This window comes from Balaenoptera physalus, assembly GCF_965194825.1.
Source record: "Balaenoptera physalus genome assembly, chromosome: 16".
Classification (NCBI taxonomy): Eukaryota; Metazoa; Chordata; class Mammalia; order Artiodactyla; family Balaenopteridae; genus Balaenoptera; species Balaenoptera physalus.
Window position 1 is genome coordinate 18462035 of NC_138898.1, and position 19506 is coordinate 18481540.

Here is a 19506-nt window from a genome sequence, read left to right on the forward strand (position 1 = left end):
CCCCTTTTTATAGCATCTTCACTTGTGTAAAGTGCGTATCACACTTTACACAGTCACAACACACAATGGCAAGAGGACGCCAGCCCCCACTCATTTACAACAGGCACCTCAAGTCCCAAGCTGGGGCAGCCTCTACCGCGTGATACACATCACTGCCCCAACTGGGGGAGAACCAGCCACTGCCTTGGAGGTACCCTGTAACATACTACGAAGACCAGCCCTTCCTCCCTGAGCTGACCTTACACTGTGGTAAGACGCATGGACTCTGTGTGAACATGTAGGATAGTGACAGATTCGCCTCAGTTAAGTAAGAGTACGTGTTCATACACTGACCTAGGAACACTTCAAAATGAAAGGAAGCCAACAGGAAGTACGTTGGAGAATTAAACAATCAATAGGCCAAGTGTGTGCAAAAGAGGAAACAGAGATGCCGCTAATCCCTGAAGACACACCTTCCCTAACCCAACCCTGGCCCTCCAACCCGCCCTGTAGGAAGGGACTTGCTCTCTTGCCAAAGCTCTGTCCTCTCAAGTGTAGACTGAAAAGTTTGGAAATTATCTGAGCATATGCTTGAGGGTTTTCCAACTCAGTTCCTTTTGCCATTTGCATTTGGGATTGAGCAAGGAGTGGCGTTTATTGGATCCACTCATGAGTTCTCTTGGCTTTTTGCAATTTGTAATCAAAGACATGGTTAAGATCCACATCTCTTGTTCCCAATATTTCCAGATGGGCATGCAAAATAGCCAGCGTCTCTCATTGTTGCTGTTGTTGTTTGTTTTGAGGACATTCAAAGGTGTACAAACAATGGTTGATTTTTAATTAGGGAACTCTTCAAACCATCAAAACTTTATAACAAGGGGCAGGAGGAAGATAAGATCTCACACTGCTGTGTGCATTGTATCCAGAACCACCAAAAAAAAAAAAAAAAAAAAAAAAAAAAACAGCTAACCTCTAGTGTTTTAAGTGTCTGACATGTAGTTTCTCCTATAATCCTCACAACAAAACTATAAGATAAATGGTATTTTATCCTCATTTGACAGTTAAGGAAATGAACTCAGGGAAGGGAAGTAAAAACTTAAGTTCACACAGCTAATAAGCAGCAGAGCTGGGATATGAACTCAGGCACTCTTGTTCTAGCCTGTGTGCTCACAACCACATAGATGTATAACATGATAGAAGAAACCCTTCATTTAGGAGTCAAAGCACCCAAGCTTTAGCTGTAGCTCTACCAGGAGTTAAAGCATCTAAGCTGTATCACTGGTTCTGCCACACACTTGCTGTGTGACCATGGGTAGGTCCCTCCCCTTCTCTGAGTCCCATCCTGCCTTATTGTATCGAAGAGTATAACACTCATCCTATATTGTGAGGCAGGGAGTAGGTGTTAGCAGGCAATGAGAGCCTTGCTGAAGGTCAGGAAGGATGTGGAGGAAACGAGGGGATGCTGAGATCTGTGGCATCGTGGGAGGCAGAGAAAAATGCTGATACGAAAACACATTTTTTAAAAAGCAGGGTGCTGACAAACCTCTCTGAAACGTACCCAACGAAATACAGGTGCACCTTAGCCTCACCTTATCTTCACGGAAGTAGAGAGGAAGGGGGAGGCTGATAGCCCTACTGCCACTTGCCCAATTAGACCCAAGTGCCCTAGAGAATTCACCAAACCTTGGTGCACCCTCCTTGAGAAATGATGCTGGTTACCCAGGCAGACAGCTGGGGTGGTGTGGGCTTCTGCTGCACACCAATTTGCATCTGGCGTGGGCCCTCAGGTTCCAGGATGCAAGAAGGAGCGCCCAGAAATGAGCCGAAGCTGCTACTATCAGAGGACCAAGATGCAGGAAAAGATGAAGGAAAACAGCTTCGCTAGATCTCTCCCAACTGACCAGTCCTTTAGGGGAAAAATTAAGCTGGATGCCTATCTCACTCTTCACACCAAAATAGAATCCAGACGAATCAAAGATGTAAACATAAAAAGGATATGCAGAAGAATACCATAAGGACATTTAGGCAAATAGTTTTATAGTTCCAGAATGGTGAGGACAATTTTTTAAACATCAAGTCAAGAATAGAAACCAAACAGGAAAGACTGACAGATTGTACTACATAAAAATAGAAACCTTCTGTTTGACCAATAAATAAACTTGGAAAAATATTTTCAACATATGTTACAGACAAAAGGTTACCATTACTCATAGAGACAGAGAACTTTACCAAAAAGTAAGGGAAAAAATGAACATCACCACAAGAAAAATTAGTTAGCATATGACCTAGAAATTCCATTCCTAGGTATATATCCAAGACAAGTGAAAACATATGTCCACACTAAAACTTGTACATGAATGCTCATAGCAGGATTATTTATAACAGCCAAAAAGTAGAAACAACCCAAATGTCTATATATAAAATGTGATATATGCATGCAATGGAATATTGTTCAACAACAAAATGAAATGAAGTACTGTTTCTTCATGAATACAACATGGATGAACCTTGCAAACATCCTAGGTAAAAAAAAAAAAAAGCCAATCACAGAAGACCACATCTTGTATCATTCCATTTATATGAAATGTCCAGAATAGGCAAATCAATAGAGACAGAAAGTAGATTAGTGATTACATGAGGTTCAGAGGATTGGGGAAAATGGAGAGTGACTGCTAATTAGGGTGTAGAATTTCTTTTTTGGGATCAGAAAAGTATTCTAAAATTGATTGTGGTGATGGTTGCACAATTCTCTGAATACACTAAAACCCATCAAGTTGTAGTCTTTAAATGGGTGGATTATATAGTATGTGAATTACATCTCAATAAAGCTGTTATATTTTCATAATTTTTTAATAATTTTTTAAAATATTTATTTATTTATTTATTTTGTCTGTGCTGGGTCTTAGTTGCGGCACGCAGGATCTTTAGTTGCGGCATGTGGACTTCTTAGTTGCAGCATGCATGTGGGATCTAGTTCCCAGACCAGGGATTGAATTTGGGCCCCTTGCATTGGGAGCACGGAGTCTTACCCACTGGGCCACCAGAGAAGTCCCAATAAAGCTGTTATATTTTTAAAAAATCAATGTTCCTGATAATAGGATCAAATTTTGATTCAAAGTAAAAAGATATTAAACTGGAAGAATGGAGCCAATTATAGTGAAAGTTTAATTCCACAATGAAAATACAGACACCTCGAAACTTAAAGTACCAAATAGCATGTCATCAAAATATATAATACAAAGACTGTTGTAAATACAAGGAGAACTTGAAAAAAAAAAAAAAGGACTCAGTTCTTATCCCATGACATATCAAGGATACTAAAGATAAGCAGCTCTACACAGGACCTAATTAATCAAATTGATGAGAGAACCAATAGATAAATTTCAAACTCTACACCCTCAAAAAAGCATAATCTTTTTAAGTACCTATGGAATACTTACAGAAGTTAACTCTAAAGAGAACCTCAGTAAATTCAACAAAGTAGAAAGAGTACATAGCATATTTTTCAAATACAAGACATAAAACCTAATAACAAAAACCTAGCACAAAAGTTGACACAAACAAAAAAAGAAAGAAAGAAAACTGTATCGTTAAGAAATAAATTACCTCTTGAAATACTTTTGTTTCAAACAGAAATCAAAACTGAAATTGCACTAGACTGTACGCTCTACAAATTTTAAGACTTGGTTACTCCTTTCAAGTGTTTTGCAAACCATACTTTTCCAAAGAAGCATAACTAGATGGATGCTAGGTTTCCATCCCACTATATGTCATTGGCTCCAGTTGGTGTTAAAACTAACCTATGCCCTTTGATCTGTCCTTGTACACCTAATTGTGCTTTTTTTTTTTTTTTTAATAAATGAATGTTGATTTTTTTTTTAAACGTTTCTTTAATTAATTTATTTATTTATATTTATTTTTGGCTGTGTTGGGTCTTCGTTTCTGCGCGAGGGCTTTCTCCAGTTGTGGCGAGCGGGGGCCACTCTTCATCGCGTTGCGCGGGCCTCTCACTATCGTGGCCTCTCTTGTTGTGGAGCACAGGCTCCAGACGCGCAGGCTCAGTAGTTGTGGCTCACGGGCCTAGTTGCTCCGCGGCATGTGGGATCTTCCCAGACCAGGGCTCGAACCCGTGTCCCCTGCATTGGCAGGCAGATTCTTAACCACTGCGCCACCAGGGAAGCCCTAATTGTGCTTTTTTATTACTTTTTTACATATGTCCATTTATTTCTAAACCATCATGAAACCTACTTTTATAATTTGTTTATTTTCATTCTTTCTGTTAAGTAATTCTAGTATTAAAGGCAATTAATTTTCCACTGATGGTAGTTTTGGTTGCTTCCCGGAAGACAAACATTTAAAACATTTTTCCTGATTATGAAAGTAATATTTTTTGTAAATAAAAAAGTAAACATTCAATAATGTATGACTTAGATGAGAAAGTACTGTTTTCTATCATTTTGCCCCCTATCACAACACCCACTCCCTTAACTAATGTTACAATTTGAATATTCCTTCAAATTTGTTCTAGAATATCCATGTATATAATAATAATCTCTCTTTAACTGAAATGGAATTATACTTTCACACTTGACATAAAATTATTTTCACTTAACCATATAAATGGCAACTTTCCATATTAGTACATACAGGCTTCTCTCAATGGTAACATGTGAATACAGTCATTAACAGGCCTACTACTGATCGATGTTTTGGTTGTTTCCAATTTTTGGATATTACAAATACTGCTGCAATGAACATTCTTACACATCTTTGCACACTTGTACAAGTATTGATACTATAAGATTTGAAGTTTTCTCATTATTATTTCACCGGTACCAAACAAGATTGTCTAAGACCACAAACAACGTTGTCTAGGACCACAAACCCCATTTTAAAATAGCATGATAGGGCTTCCCTGGTGGCGCAGTGGTTGAGAGTCTGCCTGCCGGTGCGGGGGACTCGGGTTCGGGCCCTGGTCCGGGAGGATCCCACATGCCGCGGAGCAACTAAGCCCGTGCGGCACAACTACTGAGCCTGCGCGTCTGGAGCCTGTGCTCCACAACAAGAGAGGCCGTGATAGTGAGAGGCCCGCGCACCGCGATGAAGAGTGGCCCCCGCTTGTCGCAACTAGAGAAAGCCCTCGCGCAGAAACGAAGACCCAACGCAGCCATAAATAAATAAATAAATAAATAAATAAATAAATAAATAAACCCAAAAAGTTGAAAAAAAATAAAGTATTTCTATTTAAAAAAAAAAAAAATAGCATGATAGGAAATTTCTTGGCGGTCCAGTGGTTAGGACTCCACGCTTTCACTGCAAAGGGCCTGGGTTCAATCCCTGATGGGGGAACTAAGATCCCACAAGTCGTACAGCAAAAAAAAAAAAAAAAAAAGTATGATAAAAGAAACCACAATTGCATGCCTAAAATGGTTTCAGGATAGGTGGCAATGGAAGACTGCCCCCCCCCCAAGACAGCTACAAATAGAGACCTAAATGAAGAAAAACGTAGGAGGATTTCAGTTTTCTAAATGTGTGAAACCAAAGTTGTAGGTTTCAAAACTTTGGGGCACCACAGACTGCCTTCTCCCTACTGACTCTCAGCAGTCAATGCAGGTAAAAATTCACAAGCACGCTGCTTTGACCATTCTACCAGTGCATGTGACTGCACAGAAGTAACCATGCACTGGAGAGGCAAATTCCAATATCGAAGCAAGCAAGGAAGACTTCTGCTGGGATGCTGTTCCCACTGTTACTCTTGCCAAGGGAGACTGAGCCCACCTGGAGTGGGGAGTGGAATAGGGAGCCCACACAGTGAAAAAATCCTGTCTAGAGGGGACAACAGGAATAACTCAAGATAACAGGAAGGAATTCACTTGAAAACAGAAAAAAGACTGAGCTATTTATTTTTAAAAACTCCAAGAGGAAAAAAAAAAAAAAAAACTCCAAGAGCTCAAATTTCAAAAAATGTTAATAATAAAATAGATAAACCAGTATACTATCAGGCTGAGCAAAGTCTACGCTGGTGTAGAAGAAGGAATACCAGTGGGGTGCAAGGCAAGGTGTAATGAGAGATAATACGGGAAACATAGGCAGGCCCTAGATCATGGAGAGTCCTGGGCATCACAGTAAAGAATGTGGACTCTCTCCAGGGGGCGTTTGGGACTAATTGTGCCTTTCTAAACAGAGGAGTAAGTTTAATGAAACTTAAAAGCTTTTGCACAGCAAAGGAAACCATAAGCAAGACGAAAAGACAACCCTCAGAATGGGAGAAAATATTTGCAAATGAAGCAACTGACAAAGCAACTGACAAATCTATCTCCAAAACTTACAAGCAGCTCATGCAGCTCAATATCAAAAAAACTAACAACCCAGTCCAAAAATGGGCAGAAGACCTAAACAGACATTTCTCCAAAGAAGACATACAGATTGCCAACAAACACGTGAAAGAATGCTCAACGTCATTAATCATTAGAGAAATGCAAATCAAAACTACAATGAGATATCATCTCACACCAGTCAGAATGGCCATCATCAAAAAATCCACAAACAATAAATGCTGGAGAGGGTGTGGAGAAAAGGGAACCCTCTTGCACTGTTGGTGGGAATGTAAATTGATACAACCACTATGGAGAACAGTGTGGAGGTTCCTTAAAAAACTAAAAATAGAACTACCATATGACCCAGCAATCCCACTACTGGGCATGTACCCTGAGAAAACCATAATTCAAAAAGACGCATGCACCCCAATGTTCATTGCAGCTCTATTTACAAGAGCCAGGACATGGAAGCAACCTAAGTGTCCATCTACAGATGAATGGATAAAGAAGATGTGGCACATATATACAATGGAATATTACTCAGCCGTAAAAAGAAACGAAATTGAGTTATTTGTAGTGAGGTGGATGAACATAGAGTCTGTCATACAGAGTGAAGTAAGTCAGAGAAAAACAAATACTGTATGCTAACACATATATATGGAATCTAAAAAAAAAAAAAAGGTTCTGAAGAACCTAGGGGCAAGACAGGAATAAAGACACAGACGTAGAGAATGGACTTGAGGACACTGGGAGGGGGAAGGGTAAGCTGGGACGAAGTGAGAGAGTGGCATGGACTTATATATACTACCAAATGTAAAATAGCTAGCTAGTGGGAAGCAGCTGCATAGCACAGGGAGATCACCTCGGTGCTTTGTGACCACCTAGAGGGGTGGGATAGGGAGGGTGGGAGGGAGACGCAAGAGGGAGGAGATATGGATATATATGTATATGTATAGCTGATTCAATTTGTTATAACGCAAAAACTAACACACCATTGTAAAGCAATTATACTCCAATAAAGATGTTAAAAAAGAAAAAGATTATATAGATTGGGTTTGCTTTAAAGTTAACCTACACCCCACTTTGTTCCAGAGAAGATTTAATGCTACTTAAATGAAGGTAACAGATGTGGAAACCTGTAAAAGCTCCCCACAAGTGTGAAATCTAACCATTGATGACTAGCATTGACACCTTCTTGAACACCTGGGTGTTTAGTGACGGTTTGCAGTGATGTACAGGGCAGGCAGAGGGGTTGACGTTACCCAGCAGGTGGTTACAAGTGTGACCTTGGGGCCCAGAAGAAAGGCCAAGGTTTAAGAAACAAGTCTGGGAGTGGTGAGCTCAGTGGGTCTGGAATCAGGGCACTCACTGTGAGCTAGACACTACGCCAGACCTATTGTACCTGTTTATCTCATTTAATCCTGGAAGCAAACTTGCAAGGAAACTGTTATTTTTTTTTTTAAAGACATTAAAGATGAGAAAATGTGAGGCTTTCAGAGGTTAATTAGCCTCATTGGTGGGAATCCGAGGGACTCACGCTGACTTCTCTGTCCTTTTCCAATGATGCATAACACTCTGGGTCTGAAAGGGCAGAGCTGTGGTTCTACAGAAATATGACCCCAGCACCTCTGCCCAGCTGCAGCCCACACAGGGGTCGAGGGCACACTAGCAGGCGGTGCGTCTGGGGGAAGAGCAAGCCTTGTCTCCTCTCTTTGTGGTTACTCATTCTCTTTCCTCTAACAGCAAGCAGCCCCTGGATTCCTCCCTTCCCTGGCAGAGGAGAGCATAAGACCCTGCTGGTGGTTCTCATGCTCCCCTCTGTGGTCACCCCTGGCCTCATCTCTCAGTGATGCTGACCCCCACCGCCCCTCCCAGGGGCCTCGCTCAGCTGCAGGTCATAGCTCAGTCTTGTGGCTGCAGCGGGACCCCTCTCCACTGAGGCTACGACTCTCCCACTAGGCTTGCACAACAAGGGTATTTCATTGTTAATTCCTCGCAGGTGTGTTAGGTAGGACTCTGGAGTTGGCAGGGTTCTTTGCCCCTCCGACAACATCTCCAAGGGAAACAGATGCTGTGTTGAACCAACAAAACATTTGACAAAATTCCCCAGTGTCAATTTTAACTAGTCACCTACTCTCACCTTTGACAGCCAGCCACCTCTCTGGTTCCCAATTCCACTTAATCCTAAACTTGGCGTTTCCGGCTGGCCCCAGGAGTGGGGAAATCCTGCTAGGACCCCTCCACCCCCGCTCACCACTGAGATGACTCTCAGAGGTCAGGCATGGCTTGGCTCTATGCCAGGACCCCTCACACTAACCTGGCCCAGCCTTCATTCCGCTTCTACTGAGTCCTGTGGTGCCCACCCAAATTCCCCACCCCCCATGAGACTGGCTGTCCTGGGTGACCACCAGCCACCAGGAGTCGGGATCTTTAGGGCTGGATCTTGGGCAGCCAGTTTTACCCAGGACAGCAGGAGGAATAAAAGAAGTCAGAGTCTGTGGGTTCAAACGCTGGGGGCAGCAAGTATAAATCCCTGGTCTAAAATCAGGGTCACGGAAAGAAAGAGGAGGGGGAGGGAAAGAGCCAGGTCAGAGCAGGGGAGGAGGTAGGGGAGGCAGAGCAGAGGCCCGGAATCTCACCGATGCTTTGTGGGCAGCAGGTGCAGGATGCTTGCGAGAATCCTGCCAGCAGAAAGGGCAAAGCCAGGTTTGGGGCCAACAATCAGGGTGTGCCAGGGACAGGGTACAGCCCCTTGTGACATGGTGTCTCAGTGGACCCATGTCCCTCCCCAAAGCTGGGGTTGCCACCTCAGTCCAGAAGCAAGTCCTGGAGCACAGATCAGCATCCAGAAGCTGGAAGAGCAGGACTCAGAAGCAAAGAAGGTTCTAGAGTCTCAGGAGCAATGCTCAATGAGGCATGCTGGGAGCTCACCTAAGTTAGAGACACTGCAGTTCAGGGAGGCAAGAGGGCCTGCCCACAGTCTGGGTCACTCACTCAGCCTCCACTGGCGCTCCACAGGGAGGTATGGTCTGATCTTCGGGCACCCTTGGAGACCCCCGGGACCAGCGCTCAGCCAGGGTCTTAGAGACTCGCCTTGGGTTGGCTCTATGGGAGGTGAGGGTCCTGGGCAACCTGGCCCCCCTGCCAGGGGTTTCCAGCCCCCAGTCCTAAATGAGTACATGCTCATAAATATTTGCTTAATAAATAAATGAGGTGAAGGGACAGGAGAGACTGTAAGGGGAAAAAAAGGCAACAATCGTAAGGAAAATGGGAATCGTTTTGAGTAGCTACTGTGTCATCGGCATTATACCCACACCAGCAGCCAGGGCTGAGTGAAAGGGGGAGTGTCTTTCCAAAACGCAAACCAGGTCGGGACATCCCCCTGCTTAAAAGCCTTTAATGACTCCCTACAGTAATCAGAGCAAAATCTAAATGCCGTAAGGATGCTTACAGGGTCTCCTGTGAACTGGCCCCTAGCTGCCTTTCCAGGCTCACAGCCCACCAGCGGCCCTGCCTGCCCTGCCCTCTGCATCCCAGTCTATTGAGTATCAGACTTAACATTCATACTGTTCTGTCATTGCTTTTTTCATTTAATACATCATCGACATCTTGCTACACCCACATTTAGGTACATACCTGACACTTTACATGCACAAACTCATTTAATCCTCTCAACAAATCTGTGAGACAGGGATATTTATACCCATTTTACAACCAAAGAAACTGAGGCTGAGAGGTTAAGGGACTAGACCAAAGTGATATCTCATGCTAAGCTATGCTCCTCCCATGGGGCACCGGCCAATCAGCTCCAAAGCTGACAGTAAGCACAGGACAGCAGGGGCTATAACAGGCTTCTCACAGTCTAATAATAGCTGGGACCTCAGAAATACTGGGTGGTGGTCTTCCTTTAGACAGGCCTGTCAGGAATATGACCGGGAAAACTGGCCTGGGGTGACCAACTTGTCACAATTTGCCTAGGACTTTCCAAGTTTTAGCATTGAAAGTCCCACATCCCAGATAACCTGTCAGTCCTTGTTTTGAAACTCAAAGTTCTGCATCCTGGGAATACCCCGCCCCCCCGCCTCAGTCCCAAACAAGTGGGGTCACCTAGTCACCCTCACTCAGGTCACTTCCTTGTCCATCAGATGAGGTGTCCAGGGATCAGCAGGGCTCCTGGAGATGAGCTCAGAGGCAGTATTAAAGCTACAATTCATATAATCAAACTGGGTAAGACATCCATTCAGGCACAGCAAGACCCAGCCAGAAACTGAGGCAGAGGGAAAAGGAGCCCCCATGATGGTCAGGGGCTGGCCAGGAAAGGCTGGAGCAGGGCAGGGCAGAGGGGAAACCCCGGTCTGCATCATTGGCTGTATTATGTGCAGCTGTAACCCCAGTTGCTAGCACAGTGTCTGGCACATACCAAGAGCTCCATGCATATTGCATGAGCGGATACAGGCATGCCATGCTGGGCCATCACAATTCAACAGCCGACTTCCAACAGATCCTCAGAACACCAACGGGACCCAGCTCAGTGGTACAGCTGCTAACCCACAAGTTGGATTATGGGAGAAGATGCAAGGGGCCAGGATGGACAAGCCCATTTGAGACAGGTTTGGGAGCCTTTCTGCTAGAGGGCTGACAGCTGCTGATGCTTCAGAGGTGAGAGGCTGCCTTTTCAGGATCTGGCCATGTCTTCTTCTCTTAGGGGAGCCCAGGCAAACATAACCAACAAGACAAGCCTTTCACTGAGGCCTTCTCCAAAAGCCTTCATTGTGGGTAAGCCACCATCATTCGGTAAAATTCAAGGCCAGTCAAGCAGGGTTTTTGTTAGGCAATCACTTCTAACTTGTAAAGCGCTTTTAACAGTCATTACTGCAGCCACTACCTGCCTGGTCTCTTCCCGGGTCAGGCCTGGGAAGCAGCAGCAGCGCCATCTGGTGGCTCTTTTGAGAACATCAGAGGGCTGTTTCAGCCCCTTCACCCAACTGAGTACATACAGCACATGCTGAGAATCCACAACTTTGGATATCTTAATAAGGACATCTGCCTTACTATTTAACAATATAATCCACCCTTTATAAAGATCAAAACAATAAAATCCATCCCCAAATTCAGTGTGAATTCAATGACCTTTGTGTTTTCAGAAAACTCAGAGCTTCCCACAGTAAATCCCCCTTTGCTGAGCTAACTGGGATGCAATACCCAGGTGCCAACTAGAGAAAGACTACACTTCCCAAGTATTCATTCTCTCCCTATGGAGGCACACCTTTTTGCTCATAAAAGGAAATATGGTAGTTGTCTGCCATGTTGCTTATAGTCTAGTCGGGATGTCTGGCATAAGTCAAACAATTCCTGAAATAACAGTGCCCCGGAGAAAGTGCTATAAAGGAGGACACAGGTGCCATAAGCCAATGTGATGGGGCAGGAAGTGTGATGTAGTCCAGGGGATCATATAAGGCTTCCCCTGTGATGCTTAAGCCCAACGTAAAAGTCTGAATTCTCTTCCAGGAAACTCAGACAGGACAAGAGCTTTTGGTGCATTATTCTACAAGCCTGAGGGAGATGATGGCTGAGAACAATGGGATTTGAAATGGTCCCCAGTTTTGGGGGTGTTTTATCTGGTTCTCTTTCACGACCCCACCACCACCATGAGATACACACACATCCACACACATGCACGTGCACAATTGATTTCTCATCTCTTTGTGCCGAAGAAGAATTAAATTACGTGCAGATGAGAACTGCAGTCAGATGGAGCCCTGCTCAGGTGGGGAAGAGCTGAAAGGTTCTTTAAAAGGAAACTTTATCTCCGAGGCTCAGACAAGGTAAGTGTGTAGAACAGAGGCTGAGACAGCCCCAGGGCAGTGAGTCTCCAGCCTGAGTCCCCCGAGGAAGGGGTGATGTGGTTACAGCTCAACACAGTTGGGTACTTCAGAGGTGCAGAAATTCAGGGACCTTCAAACTCAGCTCCTTCTGTTATTTGACGGATAGTGGAATGCATGTGAGTCTTAGAATCAGACAGACGTGGGTTCTAACCCTTTGGCTCCAGCATGATTTGACAAACTAAATTCTCTGAGGCATCTCATCATTTGAAAAATGAAATTAAGAATCTCTATGCTGCAACGGAGACACAGTCTCTGTTCTGGTCCCCAAGGCTGGGCTCCTTTCCCTGAAAGCCCCTGCTTTCTCTTGCCCTGCATGATATGGAATTGTTTCACTAAATATTATTGGTTCTTTTTTTTTCTGGAAAAAGAAACCCTCAAAATTCAAGATTTTTACTTTGTATCAATGTTGTAAAGAGTAGATTTTTAGAACATGTTTTCCATACTGATATATATAAATCACTGAATAAATAAGCTAGTAGAAAAAGACAGCTCTCCCTTGCAGAAGAATATCAGTTAATAAATGTAGAAGGAATAGTGGAAATAGAAAGTCACCAGTAAGCAAACTCCATGGTAATAACTGTCACAAGCAAATACCGTGGAAAGTACAATGAGAAACGGGATATTTGCATAACTTCAAAGTATCTCCCCTAAGATACTTATTAAATACAAACAGGAAAATAGTAACTTCATAGTGAAGAAACCTAGCAGACACAAGTAATAAGACATTTCAACATCTGTGATATGATGTCCTGAGACGGGCATAACATGACCTCTGTGATATTCTTGCCAAAAATGCATAACCTCAATTGAATCATGAGAAAACACCAGACAAACCCAAATTGAGAGTCATTTACAAAAGAATTGGCCAGTACTCTTCAAAAATAATCAAGGTTATGAAAGACTCCTCCCACCCACTCCCCCAAAAAAAACCCTGAGAAACTCTCACAGATTAGAGAAAATTAAGAAAACACTACAACTAGATGCAATGTGAAGTCCTAGATCAGATCCCGCACCCAAAAAAGGGCATTAGTGAAAAAACTGGTGAAATTCAAATAAAGTCTGTAGAATAGTTAATAATATTATATTGATTGCTCAACATCACTAATTATTAGAGAAACACAAATCAGAACTGCAATGAGGTATCACCTCATGCTGGTCAGAATGGTCATCATCAAAACGTCTATAAGTAATAAATGCTGGAGAGGGTGTGGAGAAAAGGAAACCCTCCTACACTGTTGGTGGGAATGTAAATTGGTGCAGCCACTATGGAAAACAGTATGGAGGTTCCTTAAAAAACTAAAAATAGAGTTACCATATGACCCAGCAATCCATCTCCCAGGCATAAATCCCAAAAAGATAAAAACTCTAATCTGAAAAGATACATACACCCCAATGTTCATAACAGCACTATTTACAATAGTAAAGACATGGAAACAACCCAAGTGCCCATCAACAGATGAGTGGATAAAGAAGATGTGCTATATCTATACAATGGAATATTACTCAGCCATGAAAAAATGAAATAGTGCCATTTGCAGCAACATGGGCTAGAGATTATCATAGTAAGTGAAGTAAGTCAGACAGAGAAAGACAAATATCGTATAATATCGCTTATATGTGGAATCTTAAGAAAAGGGTACAAATGAATCTATATACAAAACAGAGACAGACTTACAGGCATAGAAGACAAAGGGGAAAGTGGGGCGGGGGGGGAGAAATAAATTAGGAGTATGGGATTAACAGATACAAACTAATATACATAAAATAGATAAGCAACAAGGATTTACTGTATAGCACACAGGGAACTATATTCAATATCTTGTAATAACCTATAATGGACAATAATCTGAAAAAACAAAATATATATATATATATATATATATATATATATATATATATATATCTCCAAATCACTTTAGGTGCTGTACACCTAAAACTAACACAACATTGTAAATCAACTCTACTTCAATATAAAATAAAAGTTAAAAAAACAAAGATGATATTAAAAAATAAATAAAACAAATATATATATTTACATGTTTTAAGTACATATACTTAAATGGAATTCTAATATATATATATATACATATATATGGTTCTATGACATGCTATATATCTTAGATTATATATCTGTCTTGTTTTCATGACTGTATAATATTCCATTATAATGATAAATATGTATTTAACCAATCTCAGATTTGTCTCCGATTTTTCCCTATTATGAATGATACTGCTATAAAAGCTTGTGTATGTGTTGGATGTGTTTCAGTGTGTGTGAATATATATACAATATAGATAATTATATACAAATATTATATACACTGTATTATATAAGTATGTATTTTTTATATATATATATACATATATATATATAATAGAGTCAGAATGAGAGAACTTGAGTCAAAATGTAAAAAAAGTTTAAATTTGGAGCATACTTCCACCAACAGTGAATGAAAGTGACCATTTTCCCATACCCTGACAAATAATAATTATCAATATTTTTCCAGTTTTTCAATAGAATGGGCAAAAAATGAACTATTTAGCCTATCTGAATGTCCCTCCAAGGCCTCTGCCCATACTGCAAGGGAGATGTGGGTGCCTTGAGTGAAGTTCCGTCCCTCTGCTTGATGGCCAAGTTACTAGGCTCTGCGGTAGCCAGTCTCCAGGAAGGCCCCCCGTGACCCCTGTCTTCTGGAATGCATGTGGATTCCCCTCCCTCACTGTATCATGGTGGGTCTGTGTGCCCAATAGCATAAGGCAGAAGTGATGGTGTGTGGTTTCTGAGGCCAGTTCATAAAAAGGCATGTGGCTTCCCTTTGTTCTCCCTTGGATCACAGCCCTGGTGGAAACCAACTGCCATGTTAAATTGACCTTCAGGCCCCCTATGGAGGAGATCTCATCAGTATCGCACAATGAGAAACCGAGGCCTCCTGCCAACAACCATGTGAGTGTGCCATCTTGAAAGCAGTTTACCCAGCCCCAGTTACATGTACAGACGATTGCAGCCCAGGCCAACATCTTGATTGCAACCTCATAAAAAACCCTAAATTAGAACTACCCAGCTAAGCCACTCCCAGATTCCAGTGCTCAGAAACCACATGAGATAATAAATGTTTGTTATTTTAAGCCTCTAAGTTCTGGAGTAATTTATTATGCAGCTATAGATAACTAATACACTCTCTGGGCCTCACTTTCCTCATCTGTAAGCTATGAATGATCATAATATAAAGCCCACTTCACAGAGAGAAAGTAGCTGAAAGCAACTGCCACCTGCCTGGCCCATGAGCACAAGTGTCTGTTCACCTCTCTCATTGGGAGGCCCTTGTCACAGGCTGTCAGGCTCAACTAAACAGAGAGGAATGTTTTGAGTTGCAATGCCTTTGACCTTGTCATTTAAAGTCCGGGTCAGATCAGCTTCTAATTCATTTCCAAACACATCATTTTGAGAATGAAGCAGGGAGTGAACTTCGTTGCAATGTGTTCTCTGCTCTTTTATGTGATGAAATTACAAAAGCAAACGGTCCAGTCGCTCTGGTCTTCGGAGAGCTGTCAAACTCCTCTCTCTGTGACCAGGGAGTGGCTGCTGGGGACCCTGGCCAGTGATGGGCTAGTGTAGTGTGGAGGGCTGAGGAGGGAGAGCCTGGCTTTAGTGTAGAAGTGTAGATGCCAGTACAGGAAACACACCTTAGTTTCCAAACAATGTGGACACACATACAAAAGATAAATTGCTCCTCCTTTCTCATCTGACGGATGTTCCCAGCGAATGGACTGAGCCCAGTGGTAGTGGGGGTGGACAGAGGGAAGCCAGGAACCATGAAAACCCCAAGGATGCTGGTCCCCAAGCATCCAGCCCAGTGGACTGAGCTAGGGACACAGGAACGACTGACTGCTCCTCTCCCATTGAGCAGCCCACACTCTGTCAAGGCAGGGCAGCTTGGGGCCTCAATGGAGCATCCTTGGAAGCCCAAGCGCCTCCTGCTTCCCTCCCACAGGTCAAGTTCCACCCAGGCTGTAACTACCAGCGCTGCTCTCCACTCTGCCATCTGGTGGCCAGAGTTGGAAATTGCAGCTTTCCCGCAGGACAGCCACCTTCAAAGGCATGGGGATATCTCCCTCCAGCTGTGTTAGCAAATATTTCTCCTCTTCCCAAAGAGTGACCAGGATATTTCTGCTTAGTCCTCCATGCCAAAGAACTTAGGTAGATTTCCAAGGAAGGAGTCAGAATGTTTTAGATAGACACCATTCTGAGTCTAACTCAAAATGATTCCTCACCCTAGCTGCCAGCCAAAGCCTAGGTCAGAGCCTTTGTCTTGTCTCCAGCCAAGCTCCCTACTCCCCCCCAGGACACTGTTCCTGGAAAGTGGAGTGGCCTCTGTCCCTGTCTTTGTTTCGTTCTTAATAACTATGTCCAGAGCCATTAATCCCAACAGTCTCTCCATCCATCCCCTGAAAGTACTGTGAGCTCTAGACACTGTGCCTAGTGGATAAATCCACCCACCCCAGATGCCAAAGGCCAGAGGCCACCTCTTTGAGACCATTCAGTTTCTCAAGAAAAGACTACCCCATTTTGTTGCTTGGCTACTCTGCGTTGGGGGAGGGAAGCTGACTTTTCTATAAACAAAACTCTGTTTAATTCCCATTTTTCAGCCACACGCCTTCAGCTCAGCCTCTGCTGTAGCCGACATCTTCAGGGCTCATGCACTCAAGCAAAAGTTCCTTCAGACACCATCTGCCATCTCCTTTCTGACCTCTAGAACTTTCTTGAAATCTTTTACCCACTAATGATCTTTCTCCCGTTCTTTGAGTCACCGTGACTTGCTTCCTTTTTCATTTCTGTAGTGGGCTCTCAGGAAGAAGAGATAAATACATATCATGAATCCACCATCTTTAACCAGAAGTCTCTTCACATTTTATCGTTTAGAATGCTTTCAGCTGCATGTACCAGAAAAACTAACTCCAGCTGGCCTCTTCAATAAGGAAAGGTATAGGCTTGTGTAAAAGGAAGGTAAGATGGGCTCCAGAGTCAGCTTGATTTAGTACTGCAGCTCCAGCCCGCCGAATCCCCTGGGGATGCTGCTCTACCAGGGGCAAATGGCTGAGCAATTCCTAACTACACACCCACACCATGAACCCAGAGGACAATTCCCAGTCACTCAGTAGTGCCAAAGCCTCAAAGAAGCAGCCAAAGTGGCAGCCAGCTCTACGAGGGAAAGCATAGCTCTGAAGGGGACAGGACCAGCCTCACAAGCTAAGACAGATCGGGACATATGTTTCCTAGCCCCCTGGAGAGTGTCATTTAAAGAGTTCCCATCCTGAAACGAGGGCCATCTGGGAAGAAGCAGGACCACAAGCGACCTCTGTCTACTCAAGCAGATACAAGTAAGCTTTGGTAAGATGAGTCAACTATCAGACAGACAGCTGATGGGAAAGGGTGGCAGGACCTGGAGAGTGAAGCAGGACCCTTGGCCTCAATGGACCATATAACAGACCAATCAGGTGCCCAGATAGGATCCTGCTTAGACAGATCCTACCACACTGTATATGCCGCACTGAATACCACCGTATTCCTCATTTTATAGAAGGTGAAACTGAAATACGGAGAGTAATTGGCTTGCTCAAGGTCATACAGCTAGAAACTTCATTTACTGAGAGTCGGCCCTGGAAATGACCCATCCTTATCTGAAAAAGGAGGAAGGGGGGTGGGAGGAGAGGAGAAGAGGGACATTGGGATTTAAGATGGAAAGAAACATTCTCATTGAGGGAATGTGTTGGCTTCAGGTTCAGGGGCCTAGGATTCTGGTTCTCACTCAACGGTATCCAACGTGTGACCATGAGTGATGGCCATCCCCTTCTGAGACTCAGTTTTTTTCACTGAGATTCAGGGAGACAGAATAATGCCTAAGTGCATGTAAATAGTAAATGCTGGAATCAGGGCCCAACTCCAGATCAGCCAGCTGGAGAAGACCTGACTCTTGAATCCTGTGGTCTGGGGAGAAAGGGGGATGGGGAGCCCCAGGTGGAAGTGGTGTATGTGGCCGGCACAGAGGCTAGAAGTCACGTCCTGGAGACAAGCTGGGTGAGATCAAGCCCAGCTTCAAGAAACTGTCTGCAGTTAGGGATAGGAACTAGGTGTGGAGCCAAAATGTTAATGTAGGGGACCGAGGGCACCTAAAACTGAGGACCAGAGGATCAGGCAAAGGGTTGCAGCCTGGAGAAACCTGGAGGTGACGTGAACTGAGAGCAGCTGCTGCTTCTCCAGCCCCAGCACAGGCTGGCCAAGAGGAGCAACCCTTTCTACCACACACAGAACACCTGAACCCTCAGCAAACCCCAGTGCACAGAAGCTATGGGACCCTAGTCATTCTGGAAAGTGAAGAAACTCCCCTTGGGCTCCAAGACCTCGGAAGAATTCATTCCTTCCTTCATTCTTCCCTTGGTCCGATATTTTTAGGTCAGCCATACAGAGGCCTTTTGTTGGATGCGGGGCGGGGGGGGAGGGCGGCCTCAGAATGGTCCTAGAGAGTTCAGATGCCACACTCCAAGGAAGGCAAGGAGGAAAGAACCATGGAGCCCATTGGGGGTGTGGTGATACCCAGCTGTGGCTCTTCATTCACTATTGTCCTGGGAACAACCCAGCAGGTGCAGATTTGTAGTGTGGAATGAAAAAGCAGGCATTGTGCTCACGCTGCTGGGGTTTTTGGAACCACACAATATGTTTGATTGAAAGGCTCTTTTAGAAGCTTAATTTTTTTAACATTAAAGAATTAAATCAATAATGTCCCCATTTTGCCTTCTCTGTGATTATGTCCTTTGTGTCCTGTTTGTTATTTAGTAACAAGCTTTCTAAAAATCACAATCTATGTCATCTGTACCAAAGATAGTCAAGGGAAGAGGGAAAGAGGAAGAGAAAGGAATTATCATAGGACAAATACCTACTATGTGCCAGGCACTGTTCCAGTGACATTACATCCATTGTCTTAGGTCGGCCTCCCCACAAACTCAAAAGGAATGTGTGGCTGTAATCCTCGTTGGATAAATTAGGAATCTGAAGCTCAGAGAGGAAAAGAGACTTCTCCAGGGTCATACAAAAGAGCAGAGCCTGGTTTAGAACTCTCCGGTCTGTTGGATTCCAAACCCATCCTCCTCCACTGCTTTCTTTGTTCATTTCCTCCACTTAGAGCCCCCCATCCAATAATACGACAACTTGGTACCAAGGACCTTCCTCTGGCAGGAAGCTCCCCTGTTTCCAGGCATGGCTCATGGAGCTGATGTGAAAGATCTTCGCATCTACCTGGCTGGGCCCCTCAGGTGATGCTGAACTTCCT

General features: G+C 43.7%; 1 long non-coding RNA gene across 1 annotated transcript in view; it reads right to left on the reverse strand.

Annotated features, from left to right (window-relative positions):
* LOC309645405 overlaps nucleotides 1-19506 on the reverse strand; it is a 925297-nt gene that overhangs the window by 776114 nt on the left and 129677 nt on the right. The window lies entirely within an intron of this gene.